Source organism: Spermophilus citellus, assembly GCF_964194105.1.
Source record: "Spermophilus citellus genome assembly, chromosome: 12".
Classification (NCBI taxonomy): Eukaryota; Metazoa; Chordata; class Mammalia; order Rodentia; family Sciuridae; genus Spermophilus; species Spermophilus citellus.
In genome coordinates, this window is record NC_138198.1 from 127,032,141 (window position 1) to 127,040,238 (window position 8,098).

Genomic DNA, 8,098 nt, shown 5'->3' on the forward strand with positions numbered 1-8,098 from the left:
GTGGCCACTTGTTCTTTAAAATCTAGGAATAAGCCAGGAGTAGTGGCGCTTCCTGTAATTCCAGCAATTTGGGAGGCTAAAGCAAGAAGATTGCAAGTTCAAAACCAGCCTCAGCAACTTAGTGAGAACCTGTCTCAAAAAATAGCAAGGGCTGATGATGTAGCTCAGTGGTAATGTGCTCCTTGGTTCAATCCCCAGTTTAAAAAAAAAAATCTAGGAATAAAAATCACAAAAATAAAAATCATTGAAATGAAAAGCAGAACTTGAAATAAAGATTATCATTAAGATTTACAAGTTAAAGTTTACTTTTGTGGGTTGTATAATGTTAGTAATACATTTCTTTTGTTATTTTATAAGGAAAAGTATACAGAAAAGAAAATTGAAACCCCATGATGAAGAGATCCTTTTAACAGGCAGCATTGTTTCAATACAGCAATTAGGGTACTCTCTAGAGCCAAGATAAGATCCCAAGGGACCCCAGAAGGACTGTCATCCTGTTGTGCCCTTTGTGCACTGCAGTCAGATAGGGCTGAAATCCATCAGAAGTCAGTCAGTTCACTAACTCCTTTTTCTGGGAACTAAAAAGGGACACTTTATCAGAAGAGACACTTTTTAAATTGCCTGTTCAAAAGGGACTCATTATTATTATTATTATTATTCACAAGAAGATGCCTTATAGGCTAGCTTACTTGGTACAAAAGATGATCCCCTAGAGCAATAAAAAATAAATGAATAAATTATTACATTGACAATGAAATTGCAAACTTCTGCTGAATAATTGAGAAATGAGCTTAGTCTCATTTCCCAGGAGTCCTGCTTGCTAACATGGGTACCACTGGCCAGTTCTGTGTGATTTCGGATGACTGGCAGGCTAAGTGGGGCTAGGGGCATGGCAGCTGCACTCAGGATGAAGGGTGCGTCTGAGCAGGGGAATAGTTTGCTCCAGTACCAGTTCACATCATCTTGACTTGAATAGGGTTTGACTCCTTAAAAAAAAACTATGAAATTCAAGAACCACTACTCCCTTTCCCAAAACTATGAAATCACAGTCATATTAGATACTGAGTTCAGTGACCCCTCCAGTCCTATTAAACTGCATTCAGACAGAAATTCATGGTGCAGTTTTCCTTTGCCTTGAAGGAAATGTAAACTTAGCTCTGTATAAGCAGAGGAGAGGCTCCCCAAGATTCCAGAGTCCAGGACCCAGGACCCATGCCTGAGTCTCATTGAAATGAACACATCATGTGTCTAGAGGTGGTTTTGACCATGAAGCCTCTCTACCACCACCTTTGCACTGTCTTCCATTGGACTAGAGGAGGCCTGAGGCTTGGGCCTTGAAGGCCTGGTATCTAATGTGTGCCTGATGTGGAATAGGCCCTTAAAATCTGCTGAATACATGAGTGGGATATGGTTGCAAGCATTTCCTCTGAATAATCGGAAAACTTTGAACACCCCATGGAATTTTTCTCAAGAGAGTGCTTTTTTTTTTTTTTAGAGAGAGAGAGAGAGGAGAGAGAGTGAGAGAGAGAGAGAGAGAGAGAGAGAGAGAGAGAGAGAGAGAGAGAGGAGAGAGAGAGAGAGAGAGAGAGAGAATTTTTAATATTTATTTTTTAGTTCTCGGAGGACACAACATCTTTGTTGGTATGTGGTGCTGAGGATCGAACCCGGGCCGCACGCATGCGAGGCGAGCGCGCTACCGCTTGAGCCACATCCCCAGCCCTCAAGAGAGTGCTTTTAACACATAAATATTTCTTTCTGATTCTTGAGGCTAAGTTGAGCAGTGCAGACACATCACAGGGTTGGGAATATGTTTGAACATATCCTCTGGGTTCTGACCTCCTCTATCAAGAGCTGAACTTGTCACTGAGAGCAGAATATGAATTTCTGGTTTGCAGGCCATTACTGGAAGAAAAAGTAACGTTCCATAGTTTCCTAGACAAATAGGGTTATTAGTGTTCATTCTGCTACATTTCTACATAAACATATCTATTCTTGAAAGGACTTTGGCAACAAGAACTAATTTTTATGACTGTACAGCACTTTATATATTCACATTGATCAGATCATAAACTTCTGCCAGCGACCCAACAGTACAGATGAGCAAATGTTGTTAACTCATGTTCTGTAGAGAAGGGTGCTGGCCTTGTTTATATGGTGGGAGTGACAGGGCCAGAGTTCACCAGCTTCTTGGCTGGATATTCTGATCACTGTATTGATATTAAATCGCCCACCCACTCCAGAAGCAGACAGGGAAATGCCCTCTGCCTTCACACCTGCTCACTGAGGTATCTTGCCTGGGGCTAAGAAACCTTGCAGGGTTCCTGGCATTATGAAATGTTTCCAGCCTTGGATGGAACAAGATTTTAACTCGAGCTCAGTTTTGCTGCAACTTCTTTTGCCCATTGCCGCTTCACACTCCCCAGCCACAGGATGGAGGGGCCCTTTGGGGCAGGCAGGGGGCAGTTCTGGTCACCTACAGGGCTGAGGAGGGCCAAGTCAGAAGCACCTAAGGCCAGCCAGCAAAGTCTCCTTAGATGCTGTCCCGGATTTAAGAAAGTCCTCTTCAGGGCATTATTGCACCCAGGACTTTGCTTTCAGTGAGATTAGGCTGGTTTTTGAGGCGAGAGTTTGAGAGGAAGGGAGGTGTTTCAGAGTCTGGAGAATGCCTGGGTGGGGGACGCAGGCGGTAAACCCGGGAGTTCTTTACAGGGAGGACCTGGAGGTGAGGGAAGAGGTGGGGACGTGGGAGAGGAGAAGGAGGCCCGGGGTGACTCCACCTTATAGAGCAGGAGTTTGCCGCCAGCTCCTCCATTCTAAGAGCTGAGGTGGAAAGCTCTACACCTGGTCTGTGCAGGTAAACCACCACCATCTGCCTGGCACCAAGTAATCGTGCTAATAAAAATGACCACCTGTGAACGTACTGATTTAGCAGAAGTCCACGGATGCATGAATATACTAAACTCAAATCAGAAAAACCAGACCCATGAGCTTATCCAAGACACCAGACACTGAATGAAGGAACCTTGTCACCGAGGCCCAGAAAATGAGGAGCACCCCAGGACCAGACTTGGGGTCCCAGACCCAGTTACCTGGTATCTCATCAAGCCTTGCCCAGGAAATTCACCACAGTGACATACTTCCAAATGTGCCCTCAGGCGTCTCCTATCTGTGACAACCATGGGTGACCCACTCCAAGCTGATGCTCTGAAGCTGCTGACCATCCAGACCCTAGCCTAGAGCAAGTTCCTGCACTTTGACAGGTCTGCACCCTGAGCAAGATGGGTTTGTAATCTTACCTGACCACCTACGGTGACTCTGCATTCCCACCTGCTCCAAGCCTTCGCTTTCAGTTCAGCCTCCTGGACCTTGTGCTTTCAGAGTCTTTCTGTAATACACACACACACACACATACACACACTCACATATATGCACATGTGTGTGTGAGGTGTGATGTGTGGCTTGAGTGTTATAAATATTAGAACTTAAGACTGGAACAAAAGAATTTGTGTTTGCTTATGAGTCTCGGGTGACCCCCAGGACTGAGCAGACTGCCATGCTGACAGTGGTGTGCTTCTGACACTGGGAAAGACACAATGCTTTGAGCCTGTTGCTGGCATGGCTTGCTCACCACAAGGAGCCCAAAGCCGCCTGTGCTGTATCAGGCTCGCTACCCGTCAGCAAGGGTTAGGGATCTTTATAACGGGGCAGAGAAGAGCAACAGCACGCTAAGTACCTCAACACGCACAGTAGGGACTGGGTAGATCACCCTTACTCATCTGTCGGTGGAAGAATGACGAGTTACAAGGAAAACAGTCTGTCCTTTCTCCTTGTCCTATACCCCAAGTTTCCCGGGGGACTCACACCCCTTCACCATTCATCTCTGTGGTTTGTCCCCACTTGTCCCCACCGGTGGGGGCAGGACTTGAGATGAAGCCTGCTGGGGGCAGCTCCACATTCCCCAACCACAGGAGCCGGCTCAGGCAGCCCCAGCCCAACAGGCCAGTGGGAGCCAGGGCCCCGTTCTGGTGCTTCCTGGAGCTGTTGGGAGAGAGCCGCCTTGTATGGGCAGAGATTTTAGGTCCTGAGGATGTTTTGGCCAGGGCCACCCAGGGGGATATGCTGGAGGGCAAGACAAACCTGTGGGAGGGAGGGCATGTTCCTAGGATGGCCTCTGGCTCCTGACTTTCCAGTTACTCTGTTGATGAGTTCCCTTGGGGCTTCAGCCAATCTTCATGGGGTTTCCATCATTCAGATGGAAAGTCCTGCCTGGCCCGGATGTCCATGACATCACTGAGTGAAAGAGCAGATTCCCAAACACGGCATCCCACATATTTCCATCTCAGTTGGTGCCCGCTAGTGTACCATATACTTATGTTGTATACAAAAAGTCTGGAGACACGAAGATGTTCACAGTGGTCTTTCTAGGTGGAAGTCATGCAGCGACGGTCTTTTTATTCTCTTGGCTTGTGATGATTTTCTAATTTTATTTACAACCAACATGCATTATTTGTGTCCTAGCAAAGCATTGTTAGTTGAAGAAAAGAATTACCAGCCGGGATTGAGACACCAGAGTCTGGTCTCTGGAGCTGTGGCAGTGAGCTGGACAGGGGAGAGTTCAGCTCTGGCTCATCCTTGACCACTCGGAATGGACAAAGCTGGGCAACTGCATCTATTGTCCACTTTCCTGCTGCCTTGGATGCCAGTCCCAGGTCACTCCAAAGGTACACAGGAGCCTGGAAAGGATGGCGAAGGGAGCATGGTGGTGGGTGGCAGCCGGCAAAGGCACAGGGTCACATAATGTTCCTCTCTGTTGATGGCTCCCAGCTTTGCTACCTTCGCTCACTGGCCCAGGAACTCAGGACTCTGGCTCTTGCTCCTAGAACTCTTGCCTGTAAGAGGGAATGTGACTTCCAAGGGCAGGTCCTAGATCCCAGGTCCTCCACAACTTAGAGTTGAGATTCCTGGGTTATAGTCATCATCATTGTTTTTAATTGATTTATTAAAGTATAATTTATATACCATAAGACTTCCTTTTTTAAGCATAGAATTCAATGATTTGTAGGAAATTTTCAGAATTCTTCAATCTAGTTGGGAACATTTTCATCACCCAGAAAGGTCCCTTTTGCCCACTGGCATCGGGCTTCCTATTCCCCACCCCCAGGCAACCTCTAATCCATCTCTACAGGTTTATTTCTTCTGGATATTTCATGTAAGTAGGATGATATAGCAGTGTCTTTTGCCCCAGGCTTCTGTCACTTGGTTTACTGTTTGTGGCTTTCTCCACAGGGTGACACCTGGCGCCACTTCATTTCTTCTGCATTATAGCAGCATTGCGTCAGATGAGTGAGCACATCCCTGACCAGACATCGGGTGACGGACATCTGGATGGTCTTCACATTTTGGCTACTTTCATAACTGCTTCTGTGAATATGTGTACATGTCTTCATGTGGATATATGTTTTTATTTCTCTCAAATTTCTAGGAGTGGAATTACTGGGTTTTATAGTAAATTCAGGTTTAACTTGTTAAGAAACTGCCAAAGTGTTTTCCAAAGTGGAAAACACCATTTCATGCTCCCATGAGCGATGTCTGAGGAGTCCACCTTCTCCTAGTTCTGGCCAACACTCACCGTCTTGATTACAGCCACTCTGGTAGGTGTGGAGGGTTTCAAACAGCATGTCCTTATGAAGAGTCATTGTTTTGACTCTCAGTGGCCTTATGACTTGTGTAACTATCCTTTTCTTGTCTTGTGATTAAGTCACAATTTAAGATCTGCAGTCCCAGAATTCTCCCCTTCCGGCACTGATTGGTGCAATGGCGAGGGCCTGCAGGACAGGGACGGGGACGGGTTTGCAGAGGATTGTCAAGGAAGCAGAGCCCAGTTCCCTGGAGCACACATGGGCTCGGGGTCCTTCCAGGAGCACATGTGAACTCAGCGTCCTCCCCGGAGCACACAAACATACTCTGGAATACACATGGATTGGGGTCCTTCTTGGAACACATGAGAGCTCAGGATCCTCCCTGGAGTACTCACAGAGCGAAGGGTCCTCCCTGGAGTACATACACCATTTCAGGGTCTTCCCTGGAGAACCTGTGAGCTCAGGGTCCTCCTGAGAGGGGCACTTCCTTAGAACACGATTTGAGCCATGAATTTAAAAACTGCAGGCAGTTGCTATTATTTCCACACAAAAGTTTAGAAGTAAAACATTTAGAACCACACAGTGAAGTTGTTGCTGTTCTCTTTCACTAAGGCCTCCGTTGTTTGTTGAGGTTGGCCAGAAATCTCTGCACAAATGAGTCACCCTGTTTCTCACAGGACTCAGCTTGGTGTATAAGCCTCTGGGGTTTCCTAACCATCCACAGTTGCAGTGCACTTTGAGACTAAACTTCAGGAAACTTATAACCTTTTTTATTCCCTCCCTTCTTTTATTTTCACTTCAGTTCCATTACAACTGCTTGCTGGGCTCCCCCTCCAGACAAGGGAGAGAAGGAGGAGCCCCTGATGCTGATCCTTCACGTACACAGGCACACGTCAGAGGTGGGTATCCAGCCCATCCTGGTCACCCAAAACTGCTGCATGGGGGAAAAAACACCGGGCTGCTTGGCTTTGAAACTCTTACAGCAGCATCCTCAGGAAAAACTGACATCCCAGAATTGTCATTTCCCACTTGGCAAAGGACATGCAACTCTTTGCAGAAAGTAGCGCTCTGCCCCTCTGCAGGAGTCTGCAGCCCTGGCTTCTCCCTGAGCTGCATAGGGCCTGCTGGTGCCCTCTTCACCAGCAGATGAAAGAAGCCTCCCCCCACACCCTTTGGTGGACCCAGGACGTTGAAATTAGAAAAGCCTAAATATCTGTCCATAGCTACTTTGCCAAATGAACATCCTGAGAATACGGAGAGTTCTGGAATTAGATTCTCTTGGCCAAGGGATAAAGTAGTTACTAAATGTCAGCATGTGAGAAACCATGTGTCAGGTTGCCAGCATCTGCACCCCATTAAGCTCTCCAAGTACCCTTGAAAGACGGGGTTTTAGACAGGAGAGTCTGTGCCACCTAGAACCCTCTCCACAAGGGTCTCCTGGCCTTTCTGTGCTCAGCTCTTCCACCTGCTCGGCTCCAGCACACTCCTAAGAGCCCTGACATCTGCCAGTGACGTCATAAGCCACCCAGTCACTTCCTAGCTCAGAAATCTTGGGTGATTCTTGTCCCATCCCACTGTCACAACCCAACACTGCAGGTTTTTTGTTTGTTTGTTTGTTTTGGTCTTTTTGTTTGTTTGTTTTTGAGCTACAGCCTCAGGTCTAACACCATTAATTTTTAACTTAGAAATGTTCTTTTTTAAAAATTTCTTTCTTTAATACATGACAATAGTGGAATGCATTACATTCATAATTATCCATTCACAGCACAATTTTTCTTAGCTCTGTATATAAAGTCTGTTCACGGCAATTTATGCCATTATACATGAGCTCTCTTATTGTTTTTTGCATTACAATTCTTAATACACCTTTATACCACAATTTATCGTATCTCTGTTTGTATATAAGGTACCAACACTGCAGTTTTTAAAAGTAAAAAATGTTGTGCTGGGTTGGCAGCACATACACTAAAACCAGAATGACACAGGAAAGTCAGCATGGGTCCTGTGCAAGGAAGACATTCCAGTCCTTGAAGTGTTCCATATATTTGTGAAAATTATAGAACACTGAGAAATAAGTTGAAGAATATGTTCCATATTAACAAAGGTGACTTACAGAATCACTGCCATCTCCATCAAAATACCAATGAAATTCTTCACAGAACTAGAAAGAACAGAACTAAAACTAATGTGGAAGAATAAAAGACCAGAATAACCAAAGCAATATTAAACAAAAAAGAACAGTGCTGGAGGCCCCTCAATGCATGATTTTAAATTATACTACAGGACTGTGGAACAAAACCAGCGTAGTACTGTCATAGAAGCAGACACATTGACCAAGACAGAGACAAACCCACCCAAATACAGTCATCTGATAAAACTACCTTGGGGAATAAAAGCCTTCTTAAAAAATGGTGCTGGGAAAACTAAATACCCACATGTAGAAGAATGAAACTTGTCCT